Below are 17,870 nucleotides of genomic sequence, written 5' to 3' on the forward strand. Positions count from 1 at the left end.
ACTTTTGTTTTAAACTGCGATCTGATGCTTCTCCCTGAGCTTCTAAGAGTCTAACTACAATGAACATTCAGAAGCTGCTCGATTTTTACCCCTTTTCCACATCAAAAACCATGAAAATTCCTTTTCCACATTGAAAACCATGAAAATCATCTGGTATAAATCCACGACCTCATTGTAAAAACCTAAAGATAGTCCACTTCACCTTAAGGAAGCTCAGAGATGCAGAAAGCATCTAATAAAGCCTGCGACTCTCTGGCACCTTCACTTCCTCACACCCTCGCAAAAACGTTTCGTTGCACCTTCACGCAGCGGCGAGCCTACTGCTAATTACAACCAGCAACTCCGTAACTCTCAGCAACCAATTAGAATTTGCTGGGAAAACAATTTCCCACAGCGGCTTAGCCCATTTCGGATGAACAATGCAACGGGATGTCTAGAATGATAGGTTTCATAAGATGACTAACCAGTACCATCAACCCCATTTATGAATTGCTCTGAAGCCCTGGGCCCCCAGGCGCTCAGATGGTGACCCAACGGAGCAGTTATTTGGCGTGCGTATAACGCCAGCCATTCTGCAAAATGCTCAAAACTTCTCATTTATTGCTTGAAATTACTTGTTTCACAATGTAATTAGCATATACAAGCAAAGGAAAAAAAAGACTCAGGGGCTGAAATAACTGCCTTGCAGGGGAAGGCCACCAAGATCAAAATACACACGGGATTCGACATTACGTGCACCCTAAGGTGGACGTTTAAGTCATTTACGTTCTTCATATAGTGGCAGGATGTTAACACGGGTGAAACAAAGGAACGAGTCTGCGAGAGATCAGACGCAACGGGATGAAACCAAAGAAAAAAATAATTTCGGCATAGCGTTAAGGAAGCTTCTTGACAGTAAGAGCTATTGGTCTGCATCCCCAAGGGGAGGAATGGAAGCTGCCGCTCCTGACGTTGAAACAAAGATTGGACAAGAGCGCTGGTGTCTACGCTGCCAAAAGAACATCCTCCAGCTCTGCGTTTCTCAAACCGGCCCGAGGGCAAGAAAACAAATGGGACAAGTTGGGCTTTAACCATCAACCCACCTCATTCGACTTACTCATCCTGTGCTAAATAGAGGGACTTTCACGTGCATTTCCTAAAGCAGGGTGACGGCAGTGCTATTTCATCTCATGTTCTGAAGGGAGACAAGCGAACACTGCAGAAGCAATAATCTAGATGACCTAGAAGCATCTTTTCCCATAGCTAATTTCCATTATTTAATGCAACTATATTTGTGCACAGTTATGGACATCTTTAGCGGAGATCTTAAAATAAAAAAATAGAACAGTTCACCAAGTGTGAGAACTTCTAAAACACGGTAACAGATGTTATGTTTTTGATGGCACAGCCACGCTGTTCTCATACACTCTGCAGAAAGTCTCATGACCCCACAACAAACACTAGAGAGTCACAAACGCTAAAAGCAGCATCACTGCTTCTTGCTGGATCCTCCAGACACTGGCAATGTAAGAGACCGAGGGACAGATTTTGATTTAGGACTGCAGTGATACTGACCTGCGCAATTCAGTGCTTTCAAATTCAATCTCTGGCTCTGTAACAAGAAAACAAAACCCATCAGGCTCTAACTCCCCATGAAGCAAATGAAAAGGTCTGAACACCAGGACTTGAAGTACCCAGCACACTGAGGACAGCCAGTTCACACGCCGAAGAGAGAAGCACGTCAGATCTCTCCCCTCGCTTGGATTCAAGTGCTGATTTGCAGCCCTGTAAACAGATGCCTCTGGGGATCAGATCTGCACCAGGACCTTTCTTCCTCCTCTCCTCACCTCACGCACCCAATTCAGCATCACGAAAGGCCTTGGCAGCTACCACACCTGCAGAGCCCATCCCTCCTCCTGCAGCTCACCTTCCCAGCCCTCCTCCCTCATCCACAGAGACTCAGACCCATCTGCAGCCACCAAATCCCAACCCCTCACCCTTGCAGGGCTCTGCCACTGCCTGCACAGATCACCCACGGCCAGCACAAGCCTCTCCTCGACTTCACGCCCGCTAGCTTCCACCACTTATGTGCAAGATGGTCACTGATTGACGGGTAGATCAAGAATAAGTTATCTCTGGATTACAGTAGGAAAGCTAACTCACAGCTGGTTGGCAGTTGTCAAGAAAGCATTCTGGATAAGCTTAGCTGTAGTGCTCACCACTGTATAACTCCCAGGTTCACAGAGACTACAGCACGTATGCTCCCAAGTTTCTTCAAGAGCTCTGGGTACAAGGACACCAGAGTCTGAGTATGTAAAATAGTTTGGATATGGTGAATACCTTTCATCTTACTAAGCTCCCACGAACTAAGCTTACACCAAAAGAAAGCTGTCAGCACCTGACACTTACCAGTTGCTGCATGTTATTTTTATTGTTAGTCCACTGAGCTACTCACAACGAGCTAGATCTAATTTAGTGTATTAAATGCCTAGGAAAAAACAATTACTTCTTCCTGGTCTTGAAGGTGGTCTCAGCACCCACCGTAACATCATCCAGGTAAACAGCTCACCTCACATCCACAGGTTTAGGCATATTTAACTGAATGACAGTCGGTTCCCGGAGAAGGAAGGGTGAGAGACAAAAAATAGTGCTGACTTCACTTGCTCACCACAGTGATCTAGAGTATTTTCCACACCCCTCATCAAACTCATGACATGGGCATTTGTGAGGTGCTATAAGGAAAGGCCCCCATTCCCCCTCGGTCAGCCATCTAGCCATCACGTCGGTGTTCAGACCTCCTCCCCCCACAAAGAAACCCCACAAATAAATAGAGCACCCAAGCTGTGCACTGGGACAGCACAGACATGGCTGGAGCACAATCAAGAGACAATTACCGAAGCAGCAGACCAGAAAGCGTGCTAAACAAGGCTTAATCAACTTCATCCTTTGTGGCTGCAAATTCCAAAGCAGCGACCAAAAATTAATTCTTCCTTGAAGATGATCCTAAATCATCAGAAAGGGTTGGGGGTTGTTTGCCTGTGTTTTTTTTCTTCTTTTTTTTTTTTTCAATGCTATGAAAAAAGACTTGTTAGTCGACACAGGTTTCTTTTCCAAAGCCATTCCCGCTCAGTCAGACAAAACAAATGACAAGTTCTGAGAAACAAGCAGGGAAAACGTGGCCTCAGTGGAGTCAACAGGCATTAAAGTCAGTGCCAGAACGAAGCCAGCAATCAGCAAGACATTTATCTAATGAATTTGTTAGCCAAACTCCCATGAGAGAAAACTGTATTTATTTCTTCTCAAAATCTCCAGATGCAGGCATGCTGGGGGGGAGGGTGTCAAGATCGAGTTGTAACGCAAGAGGACGACTCCTCTTAAGCACCTGCTACCAGGAGAGCTGCCTGACAAAACGAAAAACAGGGCCTTCAACAAAACCATCTAAAAACGCCAAGATTTTTATGATTTGATTTTTCTTTTTTTCCTTTTCAGCAAGACTCCTGCTTTCCAAAGCTGTCACCTTCGCGGAGGCAAGGCTTTTGAGGTTTTTTAGGCTTTGAGGGGCTACACCGGGGGTGCAGCAGGGCTGAAGGCCGCCCTCAGCCCCAGCTGCCTCCATGCCACAGGCACCCCGAGGTCCTCTGTGCTGCGCCCGCCAGACTCCACCGGTGACCCAAAGGCAGAAAAAAGAAGCAAATTCTGTTAGTAGGTTTACTCCCTGAGAGTCTTCTGGTACTCCTGCCTACCTGAAGCACGAAAATCTGTTCTTACTGCTATAATCCTGTCAGTTTCTCCCCAGAGAGGGTAAACACGGGAGCGGAGCTTTTTCTCCTCTGAGGATTACCATTGTGCAGCTGAACTCTCAACTCTGGCTGACTGAATCTCCACATGCCCCTAAGAGACTATGAAGAGGTGGCACAGAGCACCCTGACTTGGCCTAACACCTCCAAAAGATCTGGAGATGTTTCACTATGGCCAAAGAAGCCAGGTAAGGGAGCGAAGCAAGCTCAACTTGTGCAAGGGCCGTCACTAATGCTGTTTCTTCAAAATCAAATGTATATGACCAGCTCAACCACCATAACATAATTACTCTAGCATGATGCCTCCAAGTTGTTAGAAAAGCTGGTAACTTTCCTAGAAGGAGAGTAAAATATGTTCCCTAAAATGATTTCAAAGAGGAAAGAAAGAAGCATTTTGACAAAAAAATAACATAGGGTAGAAAATTGGTAGAAAAGGCTTTGAGAACAAGCACATCTGAAGTCACGTTGAAGTGTTTTGAAAGTTTCTCAACTAAGTCAATGCTTTCCCACTGCCCTGTTTTTCCAGCGGCTCCTCTTGATACATTAAGTTTCTTTTTCTCTTTTGAGGACTACATACTATCTGTGCAAAGTAAATGATACAGATGTGTGTTTTAAGTCAAACACAGATTCAACTTGCTTAACCAAGCAAAACACACATATGTACAGGCATAAAACCACAGAAGTTTGTGTGAAATATATTAGCAAAATACTAATTCACTCAAGTGTTCACTAAAAAAAAAAAAAACAACAACCACATTTTATAACGTGTTTTTACTTTCCATGAATATTAAAAAATACAACTTGATTTTTCAGTGGATGATCCTTTTACAAATCCATATGTAAACACACACAAATACCTTCTCACATAAAAACACCAATGAGGGGAAACACCATCTTCTATCAGACCCACCAAACCTACACAGATCTTATTCAAAAAAATCCCCGAAGGTTTGCCAAAAATATTTTCAGGCTGACTACAAATAATCTGGAAGTCCGTTCTGTCTGGAGTTTGGTACAGGAGACAAATTTAATGTGACCTAGCTGATTTATAGGGTCCCATGAAAATTGTGAGACACTCATGAGAAATGCCTGTTTTCTACAGCAACAAGGAAAAAGTTGGGGAAGTCAAGGCAAAGACGAGGGGGGCCAGCCAAAACCGAGTACAAAGGCATCAAAGACATGGCTGGAAGAGATAAGGAGGAACTATAAATCACATTCGAGTTGTTGTGTGCGCTCGAGGCTTTTTTCCCCTTTTTAATTTACTTCAGACCTTTTTTCAACTCTTAACCCATTCATACCTCAAGTGGACTGTTTGAAATGCTGAAGTCAAGCATGCAGAAGCAAACACACAAAACAAATTGATTCCAATAACCTTAAAAAGAGGATGAAGTGGCACCTGCAAAAGCTATTAGCCGCCAGTATGAGTTCACACACACCCATTTGCTGTTGCACCCGGCGGCTTCTGTTACATACAGAGGCTCTGACCTAGAACATGCACACAGAAGACACCGGGCAAAGGATCCAAGAGCACTTAAACCAGATTAATCCCAGTAATGGGAGTCATGGGCTCCGACTGATACCACGCTGTTTGTCAGGAGTGCAACAACTTATGTCCTGCCTTCTCTGAAGTTTTCTGACATTTGTAGAGGATGAAAAGTGAAAACCCACATGTCAGATTTAGCAAAGAACCCTATATACTCAGCTTTCAGCAACAGAAGACAAGAGAGTACTAAGTACTGGTACATAAACCAATTTTTAACCTCATCCTCCTTCACTGAGCTCGGACCAGAGACTTTATATTTGACAACGCCTTTTCCAGTTATTTCACCTCTGCATAGCTGTGCTTAGAGCAAGCCAGGTCTCCATCAAAACTGCAGCAGCGTATGTGGATGTAACCTGACAGCCACTGCCAAAGTCTTTCAATTCCCACTGCAAGTAAACTAAGCATTCTCTAGCTGTATAAAAAAAAAAAAAAGTATTTCGATCAAAAATATATCACACTACCAACTTCAGCATACTCATATTTGGGTATTTTTCATACTTCATCATGAAAAATGCCCAAATAAAGAAAAGCTTTCAAAATTTACATAAAATATCACTGGAAAAGTATAGTATGAGATCTTAATAATTAAAAAAAAATTAAAAAAAGAACAGATACCAGTTGCAAAGAACACCCAAAACCAGTTTGCCTTATTTTTATTTGTATCGGAAATTTGGAATTATTTCATCCCACAAGTTTTCACCTCTTTCATTTCTTTGCCCAAAAACAATGAAGCAGCACTAACCAAAGAAAGCACAGAAAATTAATTTCTGCAACAGGGACAAAGCATTCAGCAAAAATAATTTCCAGAGGAGAATCAATACCATTAAGCAGGAGTGAATTTTCCTTCCTCTGTATGCCAATGGCCATTACAACACTGTTCATAAATACGCACCTTGTATTAACATCAGCCTTTCAGTTCCTCCCTCACTCTCAGCACATTCTGCTACAGAATTGCAAGTCCAAATTTGTCTGGCAAAATGCTTCACTTACTTCTTAAGATTGCTCATTTCATGCTACGCTGGAAATGATTATGTTGTTAACATAAGGAAGACTGCAACTTCATTATCAGGTTTAAGTATCTGCCTTTCAGCTGCTTAAATGACAGTCAATTTGATTTTTTTCAGAGGAACACAGCCGCTCTTGAATTAAGCTGATACTGAAGAGTAGCTAGGACTCCCCCAAACGAGGTTAAGGCTACCAACGCGCAGCACCGCTGACGACCGGCCATCCTTCCCTTGTCACAACGCCAGTCGGCATCCTTGGCAAACACAGAAAACTATTTTCTGCGCTAGAAGCGAGCATTTTCTCCTTGCTATCAAACAACATTTAACAAGGTTTACCTTTCACTGCAAATGATCACCTGCTATCGCTACTTCCTTTCAGTCCATTACCTGCAGCGAGAAGAGCCTATTTGCAACAAGGCAGGCACGGGAGTGCAGATTTGTCACCCTCCTTCCTCTGCGAGTGCTAACGGGGGCAGGAGACGCATGACTCCTGCGCCCTCCTGCAAGGGCCCCCTCGCCCTACGATTGCCTAGCTGACCGCCTTCCCCTGCATTTCCACAACTCGCTGGCATACGGCGTGTTTTGGCTGCGTGAGGTTTCTTCCATGAGAGCCCGAACCTGCGTGGGATACGGCCCTACTTCAAACGACGAGTACCCCACAGCCGCTTCAATACCAAGGCCTGCAAATCAACACTTGAAGAATATTAAAGAAATGCAAGCAGTTAAAAGCAGAACAATGAAGAGAATTAAAAACCACAAGTAATCCCACTAGGGACATATCTCTCCTCCCCTGTCAGGGTGCATGCTTCTCCTATATGCTTTGTACACAGCGGCTCAAGACCTAAGACTTCCTGTGCGGCAGTAGAAAGAAAATACTGCCAATTCATTCTGCTATACATCAACAAGACTTTAAATATTTAGTGCACTGCAAATAGTAATTTTCTCAATATCTTAGCGGTCTTTAAAGCAAGCACTATTTAAAAATTGCCTGGCCTGTTCAAAACAGTCGCAATTTTAGAGCGGTAGGAAGGAAAGCTCTGAGTTCGGCTGTGATTTTCAAGCGCTCGTGTCCCTGCATCAACCCAACAGCTGTGTCAATCTAACAGCAACATCTTTATGTTAGAAAGAAAAAAAAAAAAGTGTTTTGTCTAAGACTTGTAGAAGATATGTCAGGTATTTCGCCTGCACGAAGAGCTCTGCCTGCCCAGCACCGTGCTGCAGGTAAAAGCGAGGTGGCTCAGGGCCCGGAGCTGTGCAGCAGCCCTCCTCAGCCCCGTGCCGCAGAACGGCGGCCGCCTGCACAGCAGGAGCTGCCCACAGCCAGCCCCGGGGCCCCTCGTAAGCACACAGGGCCAGCTGGGACGGGACTCGCAGCGGCTCAGGTGCTGCAGCTCCTCACCACAGGCTTGGGCCGCGTTTTTAAGAGAGAAAGGAAGAAAGAGGGAGGGAAAAAAAAAAAAAAAACAGGCCCGGACAGCAGTAGAGTAGTCAAATAATACACAACCCCCTCCAGACCGTGCGACGAGCTTATTCATTTCAGCAACCAGTCGGGCATGTGCATAAACCTGTTTTTTAACATCTCCCTACAGCTCTAATTAAAACGCGCGGAGGCATTAACGACACGAGGCATTGCGCTCAGCCTGCAGTTCGATAAGCAAGACGCCCCACAAGTGCAGCGCAAGAAACGAAAGCGCTCCCAAGTTTTAGACGCAGCTGAACAAGTGAAGGTGAGCACTTCAGTGCCTCCCATCCAGGCGAGAGCCTGTCCCAGGGCACGCCAGTCCCCACATTCTCCATCTCCCACACGCTGCAACAGGATCCACAAACACCGTAAGCGCAGACGCTGCCTGGAGAAGGGCGACTCGAAAGTAAGCGAACGTGAAAGAGCGAGCGGCCCAGGGCAACAGGGAGGCTCTGGGCAATTACAGAGGGGTGGAAGGGCGACGAGCGACGCACGCGGGCCTGGCATCGCTCTGCACGAGCCTGTACCTGGGCTGCCACGCTGCGCTTCGCAGGGCTTTGCGCTGGCTAACGTCCTCCGGCTGAAATCCCTCGAAGCGTCTGCAAAAGTAGTATTTATAAATGCAATTTATAAGTAATAAATCTCTGCGACCCCTAGTAGCAAAAAGATCTCTGCGGCCCTGGACTACAAGCACAAACAAGAGTCATTTTAAAGCGAGGAGTGTATTTGAAAAGAGGGGAGGTGACTCCTGTAAAAGAGCAACACGAAGCTCAATGCAGCCTTGTGCTGAAGTGCAAAAAGCCACGCAGCTGCCCGGCTCCCCGGAGGTGGCAGCCCCATCTCACTCTGCCCTGGCCCATCTTCCACCTGCACAACACCTGACAGAGCCCCCGCACAACATTTCATACACCCGGCAGCTTTTCAGGATGCGAACAGCATCTGCTGGCTTCCATTACATAAATACCTCCGATAAGAGCTATTATTAACTTGTTAGTTTCCATTTTAAGTAAAGTATGTCAAAATTGCTTTTATGCCTCCAATTACACGAAGCCTCCAGTGCTATAAGCCCTTCAAACCTTCACAAAACAAAGAGAAATGCCACACAACCTCACAGGAGCTGTTTCCCTCTCCAGAAATTCCCAAGACGCTGAATTCCCTTGCCCACAGCTCCCCCAAAAACAGTGGGAGTGGGAAGAGCGTAAGTCCGCGTGACTGAGCAGCGAGTTTTGACTCAGCCCATTTTGGCCTGCAGTGCACGAAGCAAGCCTTGCTTGGTCCGAGATGCAGGGCACGTCAGCCAAGAAGCAGTGACACCGCTCATCTAGATAAAAGGTAAGGTTTTGGTTATAAAAAAAAAAAACATGAGAAAATGATAGCAAAGCATAATAAAACATTAGCTTTTAAACTTTGGTTGAATACAATATTCTTAATTAGCAAACTGGCCTGAAAAGTGGGCTGAAAAGCACTGCACCATCAAAGCTGCTCGGGCAGCAGCCCCCACACACCGACATCCAAGGATTCAAGGAGAAAGCCGCGCCGCACAAACAGCTGTTGGCGTCGCATTTTCACCTAGGGATCATGAAAGAGGCGCTACAAGAACCGGAACGTGTTCTCGCCCTGGATACAGCCCAGCTCTCGCTGAGCTAACGGAAAATGCACGGACGCTACGCCGTGCTCCTCGCCCTCTGGGGCACGACCTTCCGAAACAGATTTCGGAGGCTGAAACAGCCACCTCAAGAGAGCACGGGGAGCAAACACCTTCGGGATTTCGACTCCAACTCACGGCAGCCTGCGCAGGGTTCCGCCTGGCTTCTCGCCTCACCAAGCCAGCAGCTTGGCCTCACCAAGCCAGCAGCGCCCACCACGGCCTCGCACGCCCACGTTCTTGCCACCCGAGGACCAGGCCCCTGGCTGACAAAACCCACGCACGGGCTCCAGCAGGCTCCGCGGGTACGTGCTCTGCAGCACTCAGCACCCGGTAGCTATCACACACAATAACTGTGTCCTTATATAAAGACGTACAGGTGAAAAAATAACTCAGGTGCTGCCGACCAGTTTTGTTTTGTTATTCCGAAGTTTTCCACGAAAGAACCAGCCACCTCTACAAAAGCCACACAAAACCAAAAAGCCCGCAGCAGTCTCAGGTGTCCCAGTGAATCCGAGGTGACAACTTCCCGAATTTCGGCCGCGGAAAGGAAGCCTGCAGAACTATAGGAGAGGAAAGCTGGGTTTACCCCAGCACTGTGCTGAGGTCCTCCAGCCGGACTTTTACATTCACAGTGGGTTTTCATCATTTTAGTGAGATCCCAAACAAAGATGCATCCCTGCCAGTAAGTGACACCACAGCACGTGCTCCCGCTCTTTGACAAACCTTTGCACGTACCTGCCACATGTACGTGAGATAAATAAAACCCTAAAAACGTTTTGCTGGCTGACCCATGCCAGGGGAAATTTTTCCGCTGGGGGGAAGGGAGGGAGGCCAGTTCTGTGCAAGGAACCTAGATGGAGGACACATCAAATGAATGACAGGTAAAACAGAAGCAGCTGCAACTATGTTGGTGCCTTTCCCCGCATACAAAGCCAGCCTCCGGAAGAGAGCTTTATTCTGCTCCTCTTTGGCCTTAAGAGCAGAGCCTGTCGCGTCTAGCCTGGAAGGAGGTCAGAAGTTCAGTTTACAACAAACAAACAAACAAGCAGCACTCCAGCTCCTCGGCGCACCAACTCGCTTTGCACTCGAAAAGGCACCTTCTTCACCAGAGAGACCCGAAGTGCCGTTTTCGCCCTTCAGGGAGCGCGGGTGAAGGCGGCCGCCCCGCCGGGGAACCCTCCGTCAGGCAGCGGCACCTCCACGCGCGCCTCCCTCTCTCCCCAAACCCTTCCACCCCCCTGGCAGCCTCCCCAGGCCGGCTCTGGCTGAGACTCGCGCTCGCCCCGTACGGGTGCGCAGGTGTACGGAGATGCTCCGCAGCGAACACCGGCCTGCTGACGGAGCAACTTGGCCGCGGATAAAACGTTTGGTGCGCCAAGACCACGCGCCGGTCCCTCGCGTTTTGGTTTCGGCGGAAGGGCCCCGTGAGGCAGGGCAGGGCATCTTCGCAGCTCCCGGCGCGCTTCAGCCGCGGGACTGCTCATCAGGAGGGGGGTCCCCTCCCCTGAGAGGTGGCAAACGTGGCTTGCGAGCGAGGCGCCCGGCTCTCCCAGAAAATAAAGAGCATTAAAAAGAAAGGGGGGGGGGGGGAGAGATCCGCCGGCGCCGCGGGGCAGCCCCCGGGCCGGCTCCCCCCGCGTGAGGCCGTGCGGGCACGGCGGGGGCCGCGCCTTACCTCGGCGGCGTGGCGCTGCGGCTCGGGCCGCGCGGGCGGAGGCGTCGCGGGCGGCCGAACTCAGTTCTAGCAAGTTCCGCGGCGCGGCTCGGCGCGGCTCGGCGCGGCGCGGCTCGGGCGCTCCGCCCGGTGCTGGCGGCGGCGGCGGTGCCCGGCCCGGCGGCTCCGCACCGCGCCGCACCGCGCCGCACCGCGCGGCCCCGCAGCGCCCCACACGCCACACCCCGCCCCGCCGCTCGGCGCCGAACAAAAGGGCGCCCAGACGGGGCCGCCGCCGCCGCCGAGCCCCGGCCCGGGCCCCCCCCCGGCGAGGCGGAGGGGAGGGGAGGGGAGGGGTCGGGACGCTCGGGGCGGCCCCGCGGCGGGGCCTGGCCGGGGCCGCCGCAACTTTTCCCTGCGGGCGGGCGGGCGGCGGCACCGCGCACCCCGCACCCGCTGCTTCCTCCCCTCCTCCTCCTCCTCCTCCTCCTCCTCCTCGGCGGCGGCGGCGGCGGCGGCCTTGGCGCCAAACGCCGCCGCCTCCTCCCCTCCCTCCCTCCCGCCCGCCGCAGGCCCGGCGCCTCCCCCGCGCACAGGCCCGGCGCGGCGGCCGCCCCCCGCCCCGCCTCCGTGCGGCCGGGGCCGCACTCACCTCCCGCCGCCGGCACGGCTCCGGCTCGGCCCCGCTGGCCGGCGTCAGGGCCGGCACCGCCAGTACCGCCAGTACCGCCAGTACCGCCGCTCCCGGCGCTGCTCCCGGCGCTGCCGCCCCGCGCCGCCGCGCATCGCCCCCGCCCGCCGGGCCCAGTGGCGGCCGGCGGCGGCTCCCGCCCTGCGCGCCCGCCGCCCGCCGCCGCTCCTCCCCCGGCCGCACAAGGGCCCTATTGTCGGCCCCGCGGCGCCCGGCCGGCCGCAGGCTCCGCCTCTTCCCCTTCCTTCCTCCCTCGCCGCCCGGCCGGGGAGCGGCAGGGGGGAGGCGGACGCGAGGAGAAGCGGCAGGCCCGCTCCGCCGCCCCGCCGAGCGCCGGCTGCGGCAAGCGCGGCGCGGCCCCGGCCCCGGCTCGCCCCCGGCGTGCCGGCAGCGGCCCAGGGGTGCCCGGAGCCCCGCGGCGGGGCAGGGAGCCGAGGCAGGGCTCCCGCAGCCCTGAGGTGGAAGAGGTAAGAGCGTGACCAGGAGCAGCACCGAGCGCGGCACTGCTGGCCTGGCATGGCTGCGCTGCTCCTCTGTAGCGTTCTCTCTCAGCAGCCAGAAGCGGAGAAGGCACAGACCGCAACAGAGGAGGAGGCACTGCTGCTGGCCGGGAGGCCTGCGTAGCTCGACCAACGTCTCAGCACCCACCGTCAGCCCCAGTGGGCACCAAGCTACTTCTCCCCCCCAGTTCCCAGCGTGATGCAACAACGTCTGCTTAGTAACCCTCAGCCGCTCGCTTCTCCGCTACTCGCCCAAGTCAGCTTTCACCGAGGCCGTGTCGGCTTCTGACCGCAAAGCACCGCTGGCAGGGGCTTCTGTGGAACTGCCACCTGCTGCAGAAAAAAATACGTTGCTTTTCTTTTGACTAGCTGGTTAGTATTCCTGTGGGTGATGCAGAATGTAACTTTCTACAAATGCAGTTAGACGGCAACCAGCGATGCTGACACGTACGACTTCCTTCACGCACCAGCGATCACCTCATTTGCCTTCTGTTCATTAATATATACTTGCCAGGAAAACACTCCGAGCCTTCTCTGAGCAGCTTCAGAAAACCACAATGTCAAGTCAAACGCCAAGAATGCCCCCCCCCCCCCCCCCCCCCCCCCCCCCACACACACTTGTGGAATCCTCTGTATCAAACCGGAGGGTCTTGGTGTTAGGGCAGGCAGTGCTGATTTTTAGACAAGAGATCTGAAGTCCAGAAGTAAGAGAATTCAGAACAATAAAACCAAGTCTCGGGATAATAGAAAAAGACCCGTTTCCTAGTCATAAAAGGAATTTAAAATCTGATCAAGTTAAACTGAACTGAATATTTATCATCATGAATATTTATCAGTTAAACTGAATATTTTCAGACACCAATATATTCATTTGGATTAAAAACAATTTGTGTGCGCTTGTGTCCATGAAATCTTCTGAGTGTATTTAAAGCATCAGTCATTTTGAAAGCCAAGGAAGAAAGAAACCTTCCTAAGAGGACTTTTCTGCCAGATTGCTTTCTATATGAGGGACTTCACCCGGAGCAGATGCAGCCCAAGCCAGGAAAGGTGTTGGGCAGCTATCTTCATTTTGCATGCCCGGGATCACACACACACACTCCTGCACTGGCTGTCACATGTCAGGAGAGGACGACATCCCAATCTTTGCTTCTACAGTACACAGGGGCTGAGTGCCAGAAGATGCGTGACATGGGAAAACCCGTGGCAGAAAGTCAGCAGAGCTACTAATTTCAGTAAACGCTTTTACGTGCACATACATTTTTCATTATCTCATCCTGCATAACTTCTAGCAAGCTATCTACCATTTGATAAAGAGTTTTCACAGAATTGTATTTACATTTGCTATACAATTCTATAGGAAAATGCAGCACAATGAGTAAATAGGAAGCAGATTGTACACTGTTGCTCTTTTTAAAAACATATGCAATGCAGTTTCCACATTTTCCTGAGAAAGGATGAACTACAGATGCTCGTGCGCACCTAGAGAATATGAAGAATTTGCAAAGCCAGATGTTAACATGTTGATAAAATATAGCACAAACATGAAGTCCTCCCACGGGAGGAATGCTCTGGAAGCTAGGGATACAAGAGCTATGGTCAGGATGAAATAATGTGTACATATACGCCATACTCAAGTTGAACCGAGTCATTATGCAGCTGTACGAAGGCTGCCCACAGTATATTAGTGTATTAAGAAAGTTACACTGAAGTAATGTTTAACATCTGAGAAATTGGGTCACTTGGAGTTTAACATGGACTGGAGCCACAAAAGCAGCATCTATAATCGAAATACCTAGAAGTATTTCAGTAAATTTCAACAGAAAATATTTTTTCCTGCAAAAATCTGGTCTCTCTGATCAGATGCCAGAGCAGTGAAAAGCAAACGGGTCACAGTATCATGAAGGAGTTGTGGGGGGAAGCGAGGTTATTTAATGCATACCCCTTACCCCCAAGTCTGTGCAGCATTCCCGGCCTGCACATGGAAGCCTCCCCGGACAGCAGTCCTACTTATCCCCAGCAGAAAGAAAGACACCGATACCAAAGCCTGCCATTCCTCCTTTCTTTGAAACCTGCAGATGCTGCATAAAACCTGATTCATCGGTAGATCAGATACCGTTGATGAAGCCTTGATATCACGTCCTTGAAATGAGAGCAAGCACTGACAGCTACTGGCAAGAGACAGAAAAAAGCTTACCTCCCTTATTTTCTTTTCACAATGAACAAAATTACTGAAGTGTTACAGTAAAGCACAAACACCCACCTGCAAACAAGAGAGCTAATTATCGCTGTGGAGTAACTTTCATTCTTCTGCATGAAAAAAAAAAATGCAAAGTAGAGTCTCATCTAAGGATCATTAGCTGTCTCAAAATCCTCTTGTGACTAAAGGTGTTTCTTTCTGATAGGCTCTATTAGAAAAAGGAGCAAAGAACGCTCGGAGCTTCAAAAGATCATCTTTACCTCTAACACTGCATCCAAGCCTTTCGCACCTGTTGGGGCAGCTATCAAAAGATGCCCTCGGGTCACAGCACAGCCCTTCCATTTAATTTGCAGAGCCCTTTTGAAAGAAGTACCTGAAGTGGTTTTTAAGCAGGGACTTCAGAAACGGGGGAAAAGGTCTCCCCACATAAAAAGGTCAGCACGTTCAGACAAAAAGAATTTAAAAAGTACTACCACAACCGTGAAGCATCTACTCTCTTTAGAGCAAAATGTGCGCGCCAGCTTCACTTCCCAGGATCTGACAAGTTCAAAGTTTTATGCGTAGGGAGGAAAACTATTTATCTCTCTCCTTCTGAGACAGTAGCGTAGAATGAAGAGAACTGCCAGCAGCTTTCAAAACCTATCAGTATTACAGGTCTGTACCTTAAATGCATGCAAGTACCTACCCGCCAAAAAAGAATCAAACTGATGGTTGTATTAGTGAGGAAAAGCACTGCATCTCTTACCTAGAAGAGCTGGAAAGTCGGATGCCTCGACGTTGCCATATACGCTAGCGTTGGGACGATCTCCCTACAGCGGTTAGCATCCATGGACATAGGAGGAAGTAAGGCTGCCACTCCCTTTAGTGCTCAGAAATCACAAGTCAACTGCCTATTCACCCTTCCCCCCAAAAGAAAAAGGTTGTTTCAATTTTATTTTTGAGACACACGTTTAATGGCTTAAAAAAACAACCAGAAAACTACCTTTTTGAGTTTTCTTCATCACCACGAGAACAAAACTACCTAAAAATGAAAGCACAGATTCTCACATGACTTTATGAACTGGGACTTTTATCACCACAATACTCACGAGAAAGTGAAGTTGGAAGAGCAGAGAGATACGTACCACTGTCATCCAAGCACCGAGTCCTTTGAGCTCCTAGTAGCGCAGAGGCGGTTAGCCTTAAGTTTAGGCTCAGCGTTTTGGTAGAATTTGTAACAGCACATTGCTTTTAGCCTTTGCAGTTTGGCAACACCAAACGCTTGTTTAAACACTGCTCAAGAACCCCTTAACCTAACCTTAAGTTTCTTCACCCACCAGCTTCGCGTGATGCTTTTAGGACAAACTTCCTATAGTGTTTTTCATCAGAATGGTTTGAGGGAACTCAAACCATTTGGAACCATTTGGAACCCAAACTATTTGGAAGATCTCATTAGACCCTTCACAGCACTGGCAATGGTAAAGCCTTGTGCAATTGGAAAAAGGATGACTTGTGCTTGACCGATGCTGGTCACATTGTGCAATACATTCTGGGAAGGACCTCAGATGCTCCAGCCATGAAGTTGTACATAGCCAGAGATCATCACTGGATGCATAAAAAAATAAAGGAATGAGCAGTTGCATTTTTTTGTGCGCTCAGAAAACTTAAGAGCTTTTAAAAAAATGTCTCACTTCCCCTCTTTTTTTCCCCTCTCTTACTCAGAGCCAGTAATGATTACATACGCATCAGGAAGACTACATGACCACAAACATAGCCAGCAACAGTCTTATGGCAGTCACGCATCCTGATAAAGGCAGTAAAAAGCATTCTTCTATCTAAATGGACACCAAGATGACCATAACTCCCAGCCATTCAGTGAAGCCTCCTGTACGCACTGGTTTTACCAGGTTTGATGCTTCTTAAGTCTTCCATATCGAATGGGTGCATTGTTCAACCTACAGAGGCAGGGCTCAGACTAGATGGTTTTAAGAAAAACCTCCAGTCTGGCAATGCAGCAAGCTGTTATTTTCAGAAACTTACCCTCAGCAAACTGCTACAGCTCCTATTGCAAGTTCTGAGACACCGAGGGAACTGCGTGGACCACCACCGAAATGCTTTTCAACGAACACGGGAGCAAAAACGCAGTATTAGAGCACTCAGTGTAATGGTGCTGCAGCCCACTTGCACCGTCCTTCTCAAATACACGCTTACTAGAGGCAACACTTACGATCAGCACTTATTCATAGCTTTTAATACAGTCAGACTAGAATTTAGATGTTTTAGACCAGGTTTAAACATGCCTTGGAAGAGCTATTCCTGCAGACCTCCAAAGACTTATGTCAATCACCATTATGGATTCAGAAGGCTCACTTATTAATTGGGGGGGGGGGGGGAGGGGGGAAGGCATAAAAATACAAAAGAGCCAACAAGGAGCTAAACACAAATTAATAGAATTTAGGAACTACTCAGGTTGGCACCTGGGTTGCTTCTAGATCTTAAAAGATTCATTTCACTCCAGCTTTTATTAAATCTTTAGGAAAAAAGCCTAGGAAGTTGACAACTTCTACAAGATATTATCAGCAACGCTGATTTGAATATGCACAGAAAGTTGAATGCTGCATGAATAAAGCCTAAATGCTTAAAAGCCAGCATTTAAGACAAGAAGATATTCAGCTACAGTTCTCTCTGAAGCATAAGTCAGTAAAACTCATTTTTGCCCCTATTAGTCAGAATGACTGAAGCACATATTTTGTAACACAAGGTTTCAAGCTCCTTTTTGGAATGGAAAAAATTTGTCCCAGTTATGTAAGTGCAGCCTGGTATGTGGATTACTCTTAAATACATGCATTTTATGCATGACTTATCTAGATAGGACAAAGGAAAGTGGGTGACTTCCTAGCAACTGGGCACAGATACAAAGCTTCTGCTGGTTAGTATTTGAGGATGCAACTGGTAAAAATTATGAAAATATTTAAGCTTTGCTATTACTTAGATAATACATTAAGAAAAAAAGATTAGCAAGCAATTCAAATCTAATTGGGGTGTAAGATTTTATTTAAACTGTAAAATTGTACAACAGCCGAGTGCAAATCAGAAGCTTTTATTCTTTTAAGCTTCACAGTTGAATCCAATCACTTCAACAGAAGATTATATTGATACAGTACTTCATGTTCTTAGCGCACATTTACGCTTTGTGAAAGTTACTCTAGACTAGCTCTAGCAGGAAAATTCTCATTTTTGACCAGTTTAAAGCTGAGATTGGAAATTTATTAAACGTTTACCTGCTTTCAGGAGTCCTTTGATCTTAAGTAGAACACATAAAGGAATTAGTTTCTAAACAAGCAGTTCTACTATTATAAACACCACAATCTGTTTTTCATGTGCGTACATTGCTAGCATCCATCTAGGACCCAAAG

At 48.4% G+C, this 17,870-nt stretch overlaps 1 protein-coding gene across 7 annotated transcripts in view; it reads right to left on the reverse strand.

The window, feature by feature from the left end:
- JADE3 (jade family PHD finger 3) overlaps nucleotides 1–16,034 on the reverse strand; it is a 64,353-nt gene extending 48,319 nt beyond the window's left edge. For 2 of the 7 annotated variants that reach the window (XM_035558174.2, XM_035558176.2), the window contains exon 1: nucleotides 15,221–16,034. The gene's annotated coding sequence lies outside the window, so the exon portion shown is untranslated. Of the gene's footprint in view, nucleotides 1–11,108; nucleotides 11,227–11,739; nucleotides 11,867–15,220 lie in introns of those variants that run through there. The other 5 variants (XM_035558175.2, XM_035558178.2, XM_035558172.2 and 2 more) reach the window with 4 other exon arrangements.
- Nucleotides 16,035–17,870: the final 1,836 nt, after the last annotated feature.

This window comes from Cygnus atratus, chromosome 1 (genome assembly GCF_013377495.2).
Source record: "Cygnus atratus isolate AKBS03 ecotype Queensland, Australia chromosome 1, CAtr_DNAZoo_HiC_assembly, whole genome shotgun sequence".
NCBI lineage: Eukaryota > Metazoa > Chordata > Aves > Anseriformes > Anatidae > Cygnus > Cygnus atratus.